The sequence below is a fragment of the Rhyacophila brunnea genome, unplaced genomic scaffold (assembly GCF_057557595.1).
Source record: "Rhyacophila brunnea isolate RB1 unplaced genomic scaffold, BYU_Rbru_1.0 scaffold_57, whole genome shotgun sequence".
NCBI lineage: Eukaryota > Metazoa > Arthropoda > Insecta > Trichoptera > Rhyacophilidae > Rhyacophila > Rhyacophila brunnea.
This window is the reverse complement of record NW_028233245.1, coordinates 2,496,456-2,516,136: the sequence shown is the minus strand read 5'-3', so window position 1 is coordinate 2,516,136 and position 19,681 is coordinate 2,496,456. Positions and strand designations below refer to the sequence as shown.

At 25.0% G+C, this 19,681-nt stretch overlaps 1 pseudogene; it reads left to right on the top strand.

The window, feature by feature from the left end:
- The first annotated feature begins 13,172 nt into the window (after positions 1–13,172).
- Positions 13,173–15,746, top strand: LOC147065791 (DNA replication licensing factor mcm2 pseudogene; annotated as a pseudogene).
- Positions 15,747–19,681: the final 3,935 nt, after the last annotated feature.

Genomic DNA, 19,681 nt, shown 5'->3' with positions numbered 1-19,681 from the left:
AATCGATATATAAACAGAAAAATCCTGCATTTAACTATGAATAATAAAACTTCATTTCACTCGGTCGGATACTTTATCGTCTAAATCGAATCACCAGAACATTAAAAAAGATTTAGTTCAAATCAAATGAATTTCAGTGCCTATAAATGCGAAAACTAGATGTAATATAATATATTACGATTGTAAGGAGCGTAATTATATGCACATTTTGTTTTATTTGTAGTATATTTCCATAATTTTTAGTAATATTTTCCGGATAAATACAAAAGTGTAATGAAATTTTTAATTAATGTGTCTAACAAAAAAAAGATCGACCAACCACCAAGTTTTGTTAGGGGATATAATTGTAAAATAAGTCGTAAAAATGCCGCTTTTTAGATAGTATTACAAATGTTCTTGCTATACCTCACAAAGGTAATAAAACACACTATTAGTCATGCTTAGTATGATTTAAAATTTGAAAGGCTGGTTAGAAACATATCGCTTTTATCGTTGCTTAAGAAAATTTCTCTAAAAAATTATAAAAAAATATTTATGACTAGATAATTATAGGCATAAAAAACCAATGGTAGCGATTTTAAAACCATGATTATAATCAATTTTCTGCAATAACTATTTTATGAAATCGTAAAACATAAACGAATTGTCGTATTCAAATATTTAATAATTCTATATATGCTCGATACCAAAAGATAATCTACATTTTTTAAAAAATACGATTTTATACAGTATTTTGCAAAAAAAATCCGATATAAATAAAAAAAATTACTAGGTTTAAAAAAAGGTTCATTTTTTTAGAAAATAATTATAAAGAAAAATATAATTTTGATATTGATTAATTCTTATTCAACTAAAAGTTTATGTATAGTTTATATTATTTTATTTAAAAGATATGCGGGGCAATTATTTTCGAAATTGAATTCATATATTAGCTATTAGGATTTTTTTTAATATATTCAGTAACGGATAGTTATAAAAGCAATGTAATATGGACAAACATTAAAAAAATTGTTTAAGAAATACAAGCATCATTAATAGGAAAGTTATATACCAATACACAATATTTTAACATTTAAAAAACATTTGGTTACAATTATAATGTTTTAAAACCTATAAAAAATTAACGGAAAAGAGTAAAGGCTTATTCTTTTTTAGATATTTGGCTGCAAAAATATATATCTTTTTATAGAAAATACGTATCTGGCTATTTTAAAATTATTCAAAAAAATGTTTTTAAAAGGTTTATTAGCTATTTAAAAGATAACCATTCAAATATGCGAGTAGAGTTTCAGCATTTAATAAGGAAATAGTTGTTTTCTATCCCAATTGAATATTGAAATGTTCCTTAATAAAATGTGGTAAATAAAATGATCCATAAAAATCTCTTTATATCCTATTATTTAATTCTTAGTTATGTTCGGAATTTAATTGAGAAAATCAGACTAAAATATTATCAATAAGTTAAAAAAGACATTTTTGCTTTTGATCACATTGTTAAACGCTCAAAAATATATTGACTAAATATTAAAAAATATGCAATAATCTAAATATAGTTTTAAAAAGGCAATATTTGAGAAATTCAAGTTTTCATCCAGATCAATCAAAAGTTCTTATGAGAAAGCATGTGTAAAAATATATATTTTTTGCCTATTTTTAAAACTTTACTCAAGTGTGGCAAAATATATTCTAATCATAGCATAAAGATTTTTTATAGATAAAAAATAATCTACCATACTGTGTATTATACCTGCATTTATTTTAAGGGGTTATCAAAAAAATATTAACCATATCATCCACTCAAATCATTTATTTTTTTAGAAAAATTTGCTTGAAATTTTAATTATCAGTATTCTTTTTAGCTTGTAATAATTATATCTTTATATTTTAGATATATTAAAAGAAAATGTTCTAACAATTTCTATAACTCCAAAAGAAGCGTTATTTAACCATGATTAAATATTAAAAATTAATAGTCAAGGATTCTGAAAATATAAGATGTATAAATAGGGTTTCACTGTAAAAAAAACAAATTAAATGTATCCTTATCTCTCTTAAGTTCTAATTTAGACACTCGATTTTTTATTTACAGATTATAAGGGATATTATATCGATTCTTATAGCTTTATGCTGCCAAATTACATTTGATGTTGCAATATCTTAGCAAAAAACAGTTTTGTATTTATAAATGATCTTCTTAAACTTTAAAATATGCGTTTCAATCACGCCCATGTAGGATATTTTTTAAAAATTCAATTGTAGATATTAACACAAAGAAAGTAAATTCTTACTGTCACATTCGGAAGTATCAATCAAAAAATAATGAAAAGTATAATATATTATTAAGAAATATATTCAAAGTTTATATGAAAAGGCTAAAAATATACATCTATGGAACTCTGTTTATGCATCAGAATAACTTAACATCTAATCTGTAAAACAATATTGACTTTTGAATCTTATTGATATAATTTATCCTTTTGATTCGTTTATTTATTTTTTACTATATACTAATTTTAGCTATAATCTAATGAACAAGTCGACTAAAAACAGGATTGAAAAAATGTTTGTACAAGATCGTTTGTAATATTGAAAATTTACTTCATTTCGCCTACATACAAATTAGATTAAATTTATAAATATGTAACGCTCTAGAAAATAATATTATATTTAGATTAGTTAAGCAAATTTGAATTTGAAAGTGTGCTTAATTTTCTAAAAAAAAATTGGTTTACATGGTATTATATCATTATATGTTCAAAAAGCAGATATGAAAAAATAATTACAATTGTAACGTTTATCTGCGACTTCATTTCTAAGACATACGTGTCATAAAATTTTTTAAGAGATTAAAACTCGAATTAATTTTGCGAGTATTAGAAATATGAACTTATGTGATTTGATCTATTTCAAGCATACTTTAATTTCACATATATTTTATAACCTTATAAAATTTTATATCTAAAATTTTGATAAAAAGTATTCATTGGTAAAAAAAGCCAACGAAAAAGATTATGTGTTAACGCTTGTGTACTTAACACATGCATAGAAAGTTGTGAATCTCGTTACACATTACACGGTTGTGAAATCGTATAAGAACTTAACTGTTTTTCTTTTTATAAGTCATTTTATGAGCGTTTTTTATAATAAAAATATACTTCAAAAGTCAAATTGTTCATTTTAAGCTTTTATGATGTCTCAAATAAATTAATTTGACTTTAAATTATTAATTGAGCTGTCTAGTGAATCGCAAAAGAATTTAAGTTAAAAAGTAATAGATATGCATACAAAAACTGATGATTTTGTTGGTTTTCGGATTTTATAAAAAAATTAAAAGGCTGATCATTGTAATTTTGTAAATCGAAAACCTTAATAGGCAATAAAGATTTACCCAATCACAAAATTTTTCGCTTGATGATTTACAAAAGACCCAACATATATACCGATCAAGCTACGAATCACAGAAAGTACATACAAATCTTGTCTACAATGATTTTTAAAATACGCGTATATATTTATTAAATTTAATATTCAAAAAAACATATTAGAGCAAGGCAGAATGTGGAATATTCAATTATTATTTTGTATTAGACGAAATAGAGAGCTTTACATAAAAGCATAGCATAAACACAAGTATTTGAAGCATAACTCATCACTATAGCAAAAAAAAATATTTTTTTACATAAATTATATGTTTTTTTAATGGGCGTTTTTTTCTTATAACATATAAAATTTATAACCTATACTATTTTGATAAGTACACACGTAGAATTTAGATATTTGATGTTCTTCATTCACGATACACAAGTTTTTCTTTGTATTTATTTAAACGATTAAATGTATTTGTAAGTTTAGATGATGATATAAAAAAAATTTGAACGAAGTATTACACTTTTAACTTGAAAACATATACATGTATTTTTTTTTGTCTTTTCTTGGGTATACATTTATATCTAATAATTAGTTTTTATACTAAAAAAGGTATTATTTGTATATTATAGTCTAAAATTGTTATAAGGCAGGGAAAAACACACAATTTTATAAAAATAAATCACCTCTAGATCTGCACCATTTATAGAGAATCAGAACACATGACAATATACAACGCAATTATACCATTTATAAATTACGTATTGAAATAATAAAATGCAGTTTTAATTGATTATTAAAAAGGTGTGCATCAATTTATATATTCAGTCTAAGTATGACCATTATTTTTACTTTTAAATTTGTGAATTTTGTTTCCTAGCTCAAATCACATAAAGATCTTTTTAAGCAATATCGGTCTATGGGTTTTATAAATCCAAATTTAAAAACGCTCATCTTTGATTGAAACATATATGAAGTAAAAAAAGATCTTTTCGTAGATTACAAAACTATTAATTTATCCCTGTCATATTATTTTCATTAGATCATAACTGAAAAAAAAAATTGACTTATCAGACATGTTATCATTAAATAATTATAGATACAAAATTCTATTTATTTATCTATAATATGTATATTAAGAAATTAAGGATTCCGACAGAGACGGAAGCATATGGGCAGTTATATTGTAAAATTCTACAATGTATAAGTCTTGTGGATAGAAGATTTATTATGGAAGGCATAAAGAATGATTTTCTTGCATAGTATTAGTATAAAATCTGCAATAAATAGCAGTCAAGAGTTTTTAGCAAGCAAATATTTTATGTTGAAAGAAAAATTGGCCCCAAAATAAATAAAATCATCTATAAATCTATTATTTTGATGGTTCTGTTTTTTTTATACAAAAAACTAAATTCTTGATATAATATGTGTGTTTTTTTATTATACTAAATACAAATTTTACGAAAATGCACAAAAAAACTTCTCAACAAAAGGATTTTTCGTCCATGTGTGTGTTCACAATTTAATTTTGTGTATGATTGTGCTCTTAAACTCCTATATGTGAAAAAGCCCACTTTTCATATTTTTATCTTTAAATCGAATTTTTATGCTTGATATTACAGTTTTTAAATGATTTTTAATTGTCAAAAACCATGATAATAGTCTTTTTTTGTATTCAACTATACATTTTCACTAATTTTTATATATTAGTAAAAATATCAGTTCTCGATTTGTATTTATAATTTTGTAATTATCATCCTTTTTATAATTACGTATGTTCATATTCTTAATTTCATACATATAGAAATTATATTTTGATTGAAGAGAATAAAATAAATGTATGTATTTGCTTAATTTTGTATTCGTGTTTGAATATTATTGTAATTTTTTTGAGTACTATATACTCCCAATATATTTCAGAAGTAATCAGTTCATGTTATGTTTCAATTTACTTTGATCGCAAAAAAACGCTATTCTTTCGATGCATTAAGCAAATAATCTGTTTTTTCGTGATTGAATTTTTTTATTTATGGCGATTACGTTATATCAGACCATAAATCCATGAATCGCTGTTGGTAAGAAAACTTGCTGGTGACAATGTTTTCATTTGAATTTAAGAATTACATTCTTTATTATATATACTTGCTATTCCGACATTCAACTTTTAATTCAAAAAACTGATCAGATTCTTTTTAAATAAACGACGACCTGATAGAAAATTTTAGTATTTTAAATAAGATAAATACATATTATATTTTAAAGAACAAATTCAGTAATTTATACCGATTTTTTGTTGTTAAAATCGAATTGGGTATTCGTATCCGATTATTCACTGTTTCGGCGGCAAAATCTTCCAAAAAAAGGTTACGAGGATATAATTCTTCGTAATGATAATAATGTATTTTTATTACATTTATTTTACGTCATTGCTGAAACTTCTGCAACAAACTACGGTTATTTTCGTCTTTAATAGTGTGAAATTTATATAGAAATTATTTTAATTTATAAATTTATACATAAGATCTTGACTAAGTGTATAAAAAATATCTTTTTTTTGCATTATCCTTTAAAAAATCGTAAAAAAGGTTTTAAGCAGTTTAATATTTATTAATACCTCTTTTCGTGGTATTTCTGCTTTTTTTATGGTATTTATTGGTTTGATATAAAAAAATTGCCAATATCGTTTAGAAAAGCAGAAAAAAAAGGTATAATAAAGATAAAATTCTGTGCATGACTAGCTAATTGCAAATAAAAAATATTTAGGTTATTTACAACCACAATCGTAACTATTAATTTTAGACAAAAATCAATTTTTATTGTCGAAAATGTTTTATTTAAGAATATCACAAAGTTTATTTTATGAAAAATCATTTAATTTACTAAAAACTTTTTTTAGTAACTTCTTCAGCCTACCAAATTTCAATTTATTTCTTTTATTGAATAATTTTATTCTTTTACTGACATAAGTTATAAAATTTATTATAATTCGTTAATATTTATTCGAAATAAATATCTAATGATATTTGTCTTCATATTTTCAACGTTTGTATTCTCCGATATGCAACTAATTATTATTTCTCGGATATGGTAAATCTAAATATTCTATATAGAATTCGAAAAAACATAGCGTGAAAATTTTATATTTTTTTTAATGCTTAATACAATTCCCAGTATACAATATCTTGATTTTGCGTTTATTTAAATTAAAAAATAAATTTTTGAATTTTATTTTATAATAGATATAAATTATGTAAAAAATCCAAGAAAACATTTGCTTCATCATAAATATGCTGAAGTCTAATATTTTGAAGGTTTAAGATTATATTCATACACGTAAGTTAAACTTTTCATAAATATAATATTAATATATTTTAAAAAAAATTGTTTATAGAAAATGTTTAAGATTTAAGATTGAATTATTTGAAAAAATGTGGATAAACAATTTTCGTATAAAAAAAATGCGAATGGAAATGAATCGGCTTATTATTGATTTACATCGCAAATTAAGGCACACTTAAAAAATATAAAGCTATAAAATTTATTTTGAATGCAACCGTCTCTGGATTTAAATCTTAATTGTAACAGGGACTTGATATATATCGTTCGACTTTATAAGTATAAGCCATAATATACCACAAAGCAGTGATATGAATTTGTAAGGAGGCGTAAAAAATGACATCTATAATTCTATTGCCATTTTGTTGTAAAAAAATCGGGATGATAATAGAAAATAAAATCACAATATATTAACAATTTATTAAAATTATTTAAAAATACAGCCTTACTTACTCAGGAAATTCACGATTTTTTTATTTAGAAACCAAATATCTTTACAATTTATACAGATAATACCTTTTTTGATTTATCAAAGCTAAAATATTAGTTTTATGTGAATAAATTATAAAACTAAAATTAATAGTATCTTAAAGCAACAAACAAAAATTCCAAGACCAAAAGATTCCAAACGGGGCCTAATACATTATCCGAGAACAACTGAATATATTTGAAAGTTTGATTACATATATTCGTAAATATAAAATCTAAATTTCATTCTAATCTGCTAAATCTATAACAAGTAAATTTAGAAAAAGTAGAACTTTAAAATTATGTATTTTGTTCCTGCAATCATTTCTTTTTTTCAACTTCAGGCAAATAAAATTCTTGGAAAAAATATGGACTTGTTTTTCATGGCAATGGTAGGATAGAAATTTATAAAAAAGTTGAAAAACGTAGCTAATGATATTTTTACCAAAATAAGTTAAAAGAATATTTTAAGTTTTTGTAATCAAGATATAGAGCAAAATACTTGAATAGCAAAATGAGTGAACGGTTTTCACAATTTCAAATTTTTTGAAAAGATGCAAAAGTAGGGGTAGAATATATAGTTCTTTTCATTTTAATAAATAGAATGATTTTTTTTGGATTCTTAAAATTCAAAGATTTAATCTAGAATTGAAGTATATATGATTTATATGCATATAATACGATACTCCACAATCTTATGTGAAAATATGAGAATTTGAAAATACAAAACAAAGACGTTGGATAAAATCGTACAACTCTTATTTCTTTATCACGCAATTTTTTCTTCTTTTTAAACAAAAAACAAACAAAAATAACTATAAACTGAATTTAAAATTTTAAATTAAAACGATGAAATTCCGAGTAGATCATAAATCAGATTTCTGTGATTTTTTAAAAATTTTGAAATCAAAATAATGTTCAGGTGTGAATTAAATATAAAATTTTAGTGCATTTCTTTCCGATTGGATCATAAAAAGAGAATTTAGTGCCATGAGAAATAATAATAAACAAATAATTCTTTTTTAAAATAGCTATAAAATGCCTCTTTTTTACGAAGAATTATCATAATGAAAATATTTATAGAATAATTGAACTGTTAAATACCATATTAATTTAAATAAATACATAAGTAAGACAATATTTAGAATTATAATTTTTTATGATACAAGTAAAAAGTAATTATAATATTCAATTTTATACGAGAATCTGAAAAATGAAAATAATAGCATTGAAAAAATATATTTTATGACATCATAAAATTAATTTCTGGTTTCTTTAATCGAAATTCTATTTTGCTGTTGTTATTTTTATATATGAATCAGTAGATACCAATAAATTTATGATGCTCGCATTTTTTTACTCATATTTGATAAATAATACTTATGGTAATATTTGATAAATAATACTTATTAGTTGGTTCTTTTTATCGCTAAATTTGATTTTTTGCATTTTCTATAATTATGTTTCTTCCTTTGACAGAAATATGCATGTTTTTCACCCATAAACAAATGATTTTCAGACAATAAAATCCCATGAATATAGATGCATTTATTTTCTGTTGTAGCAGTACGCATTAAATGCACAATAATTTATTGAAATGGCGCAAAAAAATGAAAATTTTTTATTATATTAAGGCCATTTTTACTTAAATAACCATGATTTTTTGTTTTAAAATTGTTTTATTTATCCTTTGATATATAAAAAAAGCATTTAATATGTTTTAAATACAGGATTTTGTATGTCTAAATTTACATTTAATATTTGTATAAAATACATTGCTGGTATAATAGAGGGTAAAATTATGCGATTATATATCCCTCTTATGATTAACTAATATTTAATAAAAAAATAGATATTATAGTAGAAAACTAGTATATAAAGATCATTGTAACTTTTTGTTTTGAAATGACTTGTTTTTCTATAAAATTAAAAAATATGAATTATATAAACTGGGAATAAAATATAATTTATTTAAAATTCGGATAAAATCTCTATACTAATGGTTTCTTTGTCAACCAAGAAGAACTAAAAAAAAGCCCACCTGTTTTCTTTATGTGTTTTTAAAAATTAAGCATAAATAATCTAAGAATTTAGGATATCCAACGAATTCGAAGAATATATGCAAATAATAGGATTGAGAAAGTCTTTTGAAAGTATTATTCAAAAGATACGTTGAAGAGATGTGGGAATAGCAGAGGAAGAGATAATAAAAGTAATTGATTAACTCTGCTCTAAGGGTTATGGGTTGTATCACACATCTGTTTAAAAAAATATAAAATACAAATCAAAATCAAAAATGAATCCATAAAAAAATAATCATCACTAAAAGTACTTGATCATATATTATAAGAGCATCTACAGATCGTAGTTAACAATAAAACATGTATGTTCATAAAACGAAACGCATCGAAAAAAAATAATTGACAATTTACTAGATATAAGACTGTTAAGCTTTTAAATTTTGTATAAATCGGCAGTAATTATTTAAAAGAGCAAAAAGAATCTTTATGTAATAAACCACTTAAAGTTTTTTTGATGCACATTTTGTGGCACAAAAGAGAATTCCAATGTTCCAAAACACAAAAAAGATATTCTTTCAAAAAAATCAAGACAAAAATAGTACAAACAAATAGGATATTTTGTTTTTAAACCCCATCATCAATAAACAAAAGAAAATTTCAAAACGAAGATAAAAAATTAAGTCTGCTTCAAAAGAAATTCATTTTCTTTCTATTTGGAGTATTTCTTGACTTTATGAATTGCAGGAATTACCCCCAAATAAAATGATTTGGCTATAACACGATTGTTCTATTCTTTTTCTTTACCAGTTTTAATGTGTATTGGTGCATATATAGCTATATATAACAAAAAATTTGATATTGTATAACTGATAAAACTAATTAATTTTATATCTTTTGCTATTTTTTGTTTTTAATTATTTACCTATCGATTTCTGTATGATTTTTTTTTCTTAGTTTGCATTCAAAAAAAATGTTTTTAAAATGTTTTTTTTGTGTTCGAATGAGGTTTTCTGTTTATTTATCATGAATAAAAGGTTGTTTTGTATTTATCTACAATTTTGCAGTTTTTTTTCTTTTAAAATTTCTTTCATGTCGTTTTTATTTATAAAACTATAAGAGGGTCTAAAAAGAAACAAAAATTGTTCGAATTTTTTTAGATAAGATTATTGTTGACAATATAATTGTTGTATTAACCAAACATCTCTTTAAAAACCAAAAGTTAAATCAACAGATGGTGTAACTACAGAATATATTGGAAGTGTTTGCATAAATATTGCAATACCCTGTTTCTAGTCGTAATTGAAATATTAATTTATTTTAAATTCAATATTTTTGTTATGTCTTTTAAAGAATGTTCTAACAGAGTATCATACAAATATAATTGTGATTTAGACAAAATTAATATCGTTGGAGCATTCAACAAGGCATACACATATTTACCTATTAATAAGTGTTTATATCATACAATAGCATAAAATTTATGATTTTATCCAATATAAATAAATTGGTTTTTTTTTTTCATTTGGTTATTTTGCATTGATATTGTGCTGGCATATCATTCTGAATTATTTGTTAAAAATGGAATTGAATTTAATTATTGACACATATATTAAAGTAATAAAAAAATAGAAGACTATATATAGTAATAAATAGCTTTTTCATATATTTAGCTGCGATCTATAACAAGAAATTCCACTCTTCAATTGAATTCCTCTTAAATTATCATATGGGTGACAGCATCATTTAAACCGCCATTATATACGTCACCATAAATGTTATTAAAATAAAAGAATTATGAAATCTTTTCTTGCTGTTATTCTTTTATTTATAATATTTAGCTATTCTATTATGTTTTAAGCATCTTATCGCATGTTTGATGCAAAAATTATATATTTTTAACATTGAACAATAGTTTATTTTTAAATTACTTTTGCTCAGATCCAATTAAAATAAATATATTTTTCGAATATTATTTATGTGGATAAAATTTAACTATTTTTTATGAATTTAATAAATTTTAAGTTCATAAAACCCTGAAATATAGAGATAAAGACGGGAAATCTTTTACAAAATAAATCAATATAAAATTTTATATGATATTCATACCCGGTTTTAGTTGAAAAAACCTTTATTATGAAAAAAGCGCCTATTTGAATATCTTTATAAATTACAGGAACTTGAAAATGTCCTAAAATCAAAAAATATTTTTATTGCAATGTATTTTCCAATGTGAGATATAAGATATTTCGTGCTTTTTTGTCAGTAATAAAGACATACAACTGTATTATAAATACGTATTAATGTATTACTAAGAACGAGTCCCCAATTAATAAATGTTTTCCTTTTTTATAAAAAAATGATGCGTGAGCTTTCCTATTTCCAGAAATTCTAAGACATATTACATTTTTCAGCTCTTTTTTTTATAAAATCTACAACAATTAAAAATTCATATTTTTTTTTTGTGTGATCAATTACTTTTGATTTTACCAAAAAAATATTGTGCTTGAAAAATATTTTTTTTTCCGATTATATTGTTTAGAAAAAACTATATAGAATTATAAACACTTAAAATCTATAATTGTTACAAAATAAAATTATAAAAGCATTCTATTATGCATGAAATTTTTAGCTATGGGTTCGCGTTAAAATCGACAAATAAGTAGATTATAAATTCAAAGATTCGAATTATTAATAATAGGCTGTAAATATATATAAAATACGCGCAAATTATTATTTACCTACTCCCTGACTCTGACGTAAATAAAACTTAGATATAGTTGAGTAAAAAGTGGAAATTATATATATTCAAATAGACGCAATAAATGTATTTTCTCGTTTGAATATATTGATGTGTGTATCTATAATTTTTTTTGGTCCAACATCGGATTTTATGCAAAATATCGACTGACTCCAAGTTATTATTGGTTTATTATGTCACTGTTTATATATAATGCCCATATGCTCTATTTTTTTTAGTATAGAACATGATCAATAATAAGTGTCAATAAACAAAAACTAAAACTATTGGTTTCATAAATTCTCAATTTTAAATACACAGGAAATTCATTCATACAAATAATAGTGTGTTAATAAATTTTTCTAATGCATATAATCCGTATAATTTAGGTATATTAAAAATATGGATGTTGCGGTATTTACAGTTTTATATGCACAATCTTAATTCAAAAATAATGACTACCAATATTAAGTATTTACAATATATTTGTATCGGAGCATAAAATTGGTTTTTTTTCGTGAATCTTTTGTTTTTGTTTTTGAATTTATGCATTTTAGGCTCTTTTAAAAAAACATTTTCACAAATCTTTCTTTTCACCTAAAGAAAGAACGAGTATAAATCGGGCAATTAAAATTAACCAAGCCTGATAATTATTTCTTTTGTTTATGGGTTAATTTTCTTTTTATCAATTCCATCTATTGAGACGTAGTCAGCCCATTGTGAATGTTGGACAGCTCCTTGATACATCTTTAGACGCCTTCCCCTGATACTATCTTCATCACTGCTCTTCTTCTATCAAATGAGATGAGTTCAAGCGTCTTGCTAAGTGTGAGAGCTTTCATGTATGGTTTTAGTTCGTACGGTATTTTTAACCCCTTAACTATTTTTTATAGAATTTTGTAACCATTCCATCCCAAGTCATTACATATAGTATTATTCTTGTTTTACATTTGTAAATTAAACCAAGTTCGTTCGCCAAGATGTCATACTTCGAATATTTTTCATTCTCAATTTCAGAACAGCTGATAATATATGCATTGATGATATATTTATTGTTTATTTCTTCCAATGGAATACTTCTTAACAATTTCCGTGTGCCGATTAGAGTAAACTATTTGAATCGAATCATTTATTTGTAAAAATTTGGAATATTTAACTCTAGACATTCAACTATTCAAATCAATCAATAATTTATATATTGATATAGCTGGATATATAATTTTAAATTCATACCCCGTATATAAATGGCCCGAAAAAGACGCATTGAGAGTGACCACGAAAATGAAGATCCAAATGTATCAGAATCAAGCGGTGAAGATCTTTTTGGTCCAAACTATTATGATGACTACAAAAAAATTCCAGCTCTTGATGAATATGAGACAGATGTTGTTGAGGATGATTTTTTTGCAAGGACGCAAGATGAAGACACAAATCCGACCCAAGATTTTCAATACGAGCCCGATACACGTGAAGAATTACCCATATTATCGATTGATGTTTCTTCACCATTAAAAACTCAACTCTCTTCTTTTCTTAACAAAAATCTTACCAAAGAGATTAAACTAATGTGCACGAATAATCAAGAAAGTTTGATTGTATCTTATTTACTTCTTGAACGAGAATGCGAATCTCTTGTTTCTTCATTAATTAGTGAAGCTGAATCATTTATGGCAGCTTTTGATTCTGCACTTATGGAATTGGTTTCTTTGCTTTTCCCAAATTACAAGTATATTAAACCGGTTGTTCACATTCGAATAATTGATGTTCCTGTTCTTGAAAATATTAGATCTTTGAGGAATCTTCATTTAGGCACATTGGTGAAAATTCGTGGAGTAGTTACGCGTCGATCATCAGTTTTTCCAATGCTAAATATAGTGACGTATGTTTGCCATCGCTGTGGAAATCATTATGGGCCAGTTCCATTCGAATCTGGTATAAGCAATGTTTGTCTTGTATGCCAATCCAAAGGGCCGCATTCCGTTCTTCCTTCAGAAACACTATATAAAGATCTTCAAAAGGTTTCAGTACAAGAAGTTCCGGGATCAGTTCCTTCTGGAAGGTTACCTAGACAAAAAGAAGTTCATTTAACATTTGATTTGATTGATTCGTGCAAACCAGGAGAAGAAATTGAAGTCACTGGAATATATAAGAATACATTTACATATTCCAGTATTTTTAATAAAAAGGGAGGAGGTTTCCCCACATTTTCAACGATTATTCAAGCAATTTCAATTGAAAAGAAAGAGGATCAGGTTAATCTCAGTACAGATGTTAAAGAAATTATTCGTCTTAGTAAGAATCCACAAATTGTCAATATTCTTCTTGATTCCTTTGCTCCTTCTATTTATGGACACAAAGATGTTAAAAAGGCACTTTTATTGTCGATGTTTGGCGGGCAAAGAAAGGAAAAAGATGGTCATGTTATACGTGGTGACATTAATGTTCTTCTTTTAGGAGATCCTGGAACGGCAAAAAGTCAGTTCCTTAGATATGTTGAAAAAGTCTCTCATAGAGGTGTTCTTGCTTCTGGGCAAGGATCTTCTTCTGTTGGGTTGACTGCTAGTGTTCGTAGAGATCCAATGACAAAAGAGTGGGCACTAGAAGGGGGCGCATTAGTTCTTGCTGATCGAGGTGTGTGTCTTATTGACGAATTCGACAAAATGGATGACATTGATCGTGTCTCAATTCACGAAGCTATGGAACAACAATCGATATCAATATCAAAGGCGGGTATTGTTGCTTCATTGCATGCAAGATGTAGTGTAATAGCAGCTGCCAATCCTAAAAAAGGAAGATACAACAACAACCTCACATTTACAGAAAATGTAAATTTAAGTGATCCGATAGTCAGTAGATTTGATATTTTGTGTGTAATAAGAGATAGTATAGGAAGTGAAGATGAGATAATGGGCAAATTCATAGTAGAATCCCACAAAAATATACAGATAACCGACCCGATCCCAAACAACAAAACTCAAATGATCGATCAAGATACTCTAAGAAAATATATCACATATGCGCGCAACAACATCACCCCTGTGTTAAAAGAAATAGACAAAGAAAAAATATCGAAAATGTATTCTGATTTGCGAAGAGAATCAATGGTGAGCGGAAGTATACCAATTACAGCAAGACATATTGAAGGAATTATAAGAATGGCGGAAGCTTTTGCTAGAATGAAATTGAAAGAAACTGTGGGGAAGGATGATATCGATAGTGCCATTGAAATGGCCCTTGAAAGCTTTATTAACACACAGAAATATGCTGTCAAAAAAATTTTACGAAAAAAATTTGGAAAGTATATTAATACTGGTTGTGAAGCCCTTATTTATGTTCTTGATCAGATGTTTAATGAAAAAGTCATGTTACAAGTTTTGAGTAAATATATCCTTTCTAAAGAGTTCGAGGCGAGAATTAAAGGTATCGGGCTTACTTTTAGGAAGGATTTTTATACTTCTGATGATTTTAAAAGGTGCGGATATATGATTGATGGTGGAAAAATATTCAAAAATGAAAATTAATATTAAAACCTATTCAAAACATCACTTTTATTATAATGTAACTCTAACTCTGATCCTTCTATATGTATATAATAATTTACCTAAAAAGAAAGAATGCTGTTTTTATGACATTTAATCATTTATTTTTTAATATTTAATATCACTTGATCGCTATTTTGTGTAACATATGGTCTGTCTAGCCCATAATTTTTTGTCATATCCTTTATGGGTTAATTTTCTTTTTAACTATTTAGACGTGGTCAGCTCATTGGGAATGTTGCCCAACTCCTTGATGTATCTTTTGACACCAATTCCTGATCTATCTTCATAAACTACTCGTCTGTTATCAAATGAGATGATTTCAAGTGTCTTATGGAATGTTAGAGCTTTATACATGCACACTTTAATCCAACTTTTTCAACACCTTACCATTTTTTTATGTAAGGCACCCAAATATTTAATTTAGTAAATAATAAACAAACAAATCTCAAGTTCCCCAAAACTATTTTACAAAGCATGCGGTTCTAAATTAATGTCAGCTACATATAAAAGCGATAATATGTGAGAGCCTCTTAAATTTTATAAATATAAAAATTCACAAGTCTAGTAAATATATAAGCTATTATAGTGGTAAAAACCCTCAAACCGATAGTTCTTAAAAATATAAAAGGTATTAAGAAAATTTAAGGTAAGAGGCTATAACCAAGCATAACAAAATGTGTCTTTCTACAATAATCAATCTGTTACGGTTGAAAAGAAAATCTAAAATTACAATATCAGAATCAACACATTAAAAAAAAGAATATATCTAGTAAATAACCAAAATATAAGAGATATCTCGAGAAGAAATGGTGAAACATGCGTATGGAAATAGAGAGACAAATAACGTAACATAAGAATAGAAATATATTACGATGATGCCGTTATATAAAATGATATGGGCACAAATCTGAATAAATCTTGTCTTAAATGATTAGAGATTTTGTTTTAAGCATACGTTCTAACAATTATTGAGGAAAGCACTTAAACTAATAAGCCTTGAAAGAATAATATGTCTATTAAAGACATTAAATATAAACGGAGATACATTTTATATTCATTGTAAGAATAAGAAAAAAATCAATTTTTGCCCATAAGAACTAGTTTTCAATGATATATGCTAGTTATAGGTAGCACTTGTGTAAGCCATGCAAAAAAAAGGAATTATAAAAAAGCCAAATTATAAAATAGAAACAGAGAATCGACACAAAATGTATATAAATTTAATATGAAGGCCATATCTCGTGTGTCTTAACAATTTCAGTGCAACATATTTCAGTTCCTAGTTTAGTTTACGAAAATGCCTTTTCAGTCTATATTGATTAAGGATAGATATATATAGAAGAAACTGAAGGCTAAAAAATTTGAAGATTTTTTTAAATTCTATGTGCGGAAATCAGTATATTATATAATTTGTTTCTTTACACTAAAACTAGAACATACATGGTATTAAGAAGACTTTTGTTTCACTTTGTCAAGTTATGATATTAACAATTGTATAATAAAACATATATGACAAAAATTAAGGTGTTAAAAATCCCAGACAAAGTAGAAGCGGAATGCAAACTCTCACACACCGCAAGACACTTGAACTCATCTCATCTCATTTGAGAGAAGAATAGCAGTTGATGAAGATAGACCAGACAAGGTATTAAAATATTTATGAAGGTGTTGTGCAATATTCCCAACACGCCGAACACTCTAAATAGATGAAATCGATAAAAAGAAAATTAACCCATAAATAAATAAAATAATATTTCCCATATTAAAATCAGATATAATTACATGTTGAATAAAACTTAATGAACCCTTGAACTAATGATCCCCGAAAAAGAAGAGCGTTCGAAGAAGGTGTAAAAAAGAAGGATATAACCATGAGCATATATATGATGTAGACGCGGGAAATCAATAAAGTTGTGGTTATAGAGAAAATCCAAAATTTACCTATGAATAAAAAACATCAATAAAGCTTAATGTACCCAAAACGTGGAACAACAATAAAATAGTCTCTAAAAGTACACACAAAACTAACAATAATTTAATAATTTTGCGCCTTAAATTATGTCAGATGATAAATTATACCACATGAATTTCAATAAATTATCTACTAAATCTAAATATTTGATGATACGGACTATTTAGTAGCCTAAATAAATTTCATTTAATAAAGCCCCATATATAAAAAATGATAAAAATTAAAAACGATCAAACATTCCATACACTTAAACATCGCATCGGGACAACTCTGAAAAAATGGTTAGTCATAAAAATATTAATTTCTGAATTTTCAGAAAACAAAATAGAGAGACTTATTGAAGACATATACGATGAAATATGTCAATTGTCGCGTAAGAACAGAGATATCGATGTTTATAGAACCAATCTGGCCGAAGGAATTGGTGAAATACTCGATTTGTATAATGTTGATATTGAATGTGCTGCATGTGAATCTATTGCAGACATACTTGTAAAAGTTGTTAATGAGTATTTGGATGGCGGATGTGTCTTTTACGAAAGTACCTGTGGGAAATGACAATGTAATTTATTATATTGTCAAGATAAAAAATAATTCATTAACATATGCTTTGCCTCAAAGAATGATGGCAAATAAATCCAAATGAAAAATATTTCAAAATAGAAAGGATATAAAAATAATTTAATAAAAAACAATTTTAATTTCAAAATGGTATACTGTAACAAACGTTGATGAATATCATGAAAATAATGCAAAAATTAAAAATAATAGCAGGCTATCTGTTTTAATTTAAGCAATTTAAGAAAATAATTAAATTAATTAAAAACAGAAAGAATATGAAAAATGATAATATAAATAAAATTTCTTTTTTTCAAACAAGGATTCCAAATTATACCCAAAATAATTTTTTATATCATATTAAGTTGTAAAAAGTCAAATATTTTAAAAATTGGTGAACATAATTAAACACGAAAACCATTATCTCATTATGCTTTGGAACCATATACCATGTTTTATAAGCCATATTTATTTTAGATATATTGTAATGTTCTTTTAATTTATATAAGAATTCCAGTGATTCCAAATGTATCATAACAATTCATAATGAGAAATTTATATATTTCTATTCAAAACATAATTAATTCTATAAATTAACATATTAAAATATAATAATATTTAGTTTAGTTTGAAAAAATATACATATTTATCTCAATAAATACATTATTTTTAAAAAGAGCATATTTTCCTAATATTATATAGAAAGGTATTCACATTTTATTGTATTTTTATATACAAAAATATTCACATTTGGTTATATCTTATACAAGAATATTCGCGTTTAATTGAATTTTATGCTAGACATTCTCGTTTCATTGAATTTATAACCAAAAATACTTGTTTGATTGTATTTTAAATAATATATTAACATTTGGTTGTGTATCAATGAAAAATTATAGTTTAATTACATTTACAATAAAATATGCTCGTTTATTTGCATTTAAAATAAAATATTCACATTTGATTGTATCTTTTACGTGATGAATCTCGTTTAATTGCATTTTATATTAAATGATATCGTTTTATTGCATATAATATATAATTTTCTTTTTATATTTTATATTAGTCACCGTTATTTATTTATATAATATTATTTTTGTGGAATGGAAAACAGTTATAAGATGAGATCAATACTAAAGATATCTTTCAAACTATTGTTCTGTTTTGTAATATATAAAACTTACATGATTATTATTATGCATAATATTTATACGGAATTAGATTTCTCGCAATCCCAATAGTCTGCTTATTTAGATATACTTTCTGGCTTCGATAGCATGTTTCGTTTTTAACAAAATCAATTTAATCTAGTGTCAAATAACTTTTTGCAACAAATTTAGCCAAAAAACATGATTTTAAGAGTAAAGGGTTATTATTGTGTTGCATAAATTTATTACAGCGCATTTATTTGACTTGTAAAGAATCGATCTTTGAATCAAAATCACAGAAAATAAATATATACGATTTTATCTTATATTATTTTTGAACACTTTTACTATAGAATCAGATGTTTATACAAGTAAATAATAAATTTAGCGAATCTGTAACATTTAATTTCTCGATTTGTAAAATAAATCAAAATTTTACAGAATATAATTTTTTTCTACAAATTTACCACAGAAATAATATAATCTTGGATGATATTTTATGTTTAAATTGAAGTAACATAATATCATAAAAG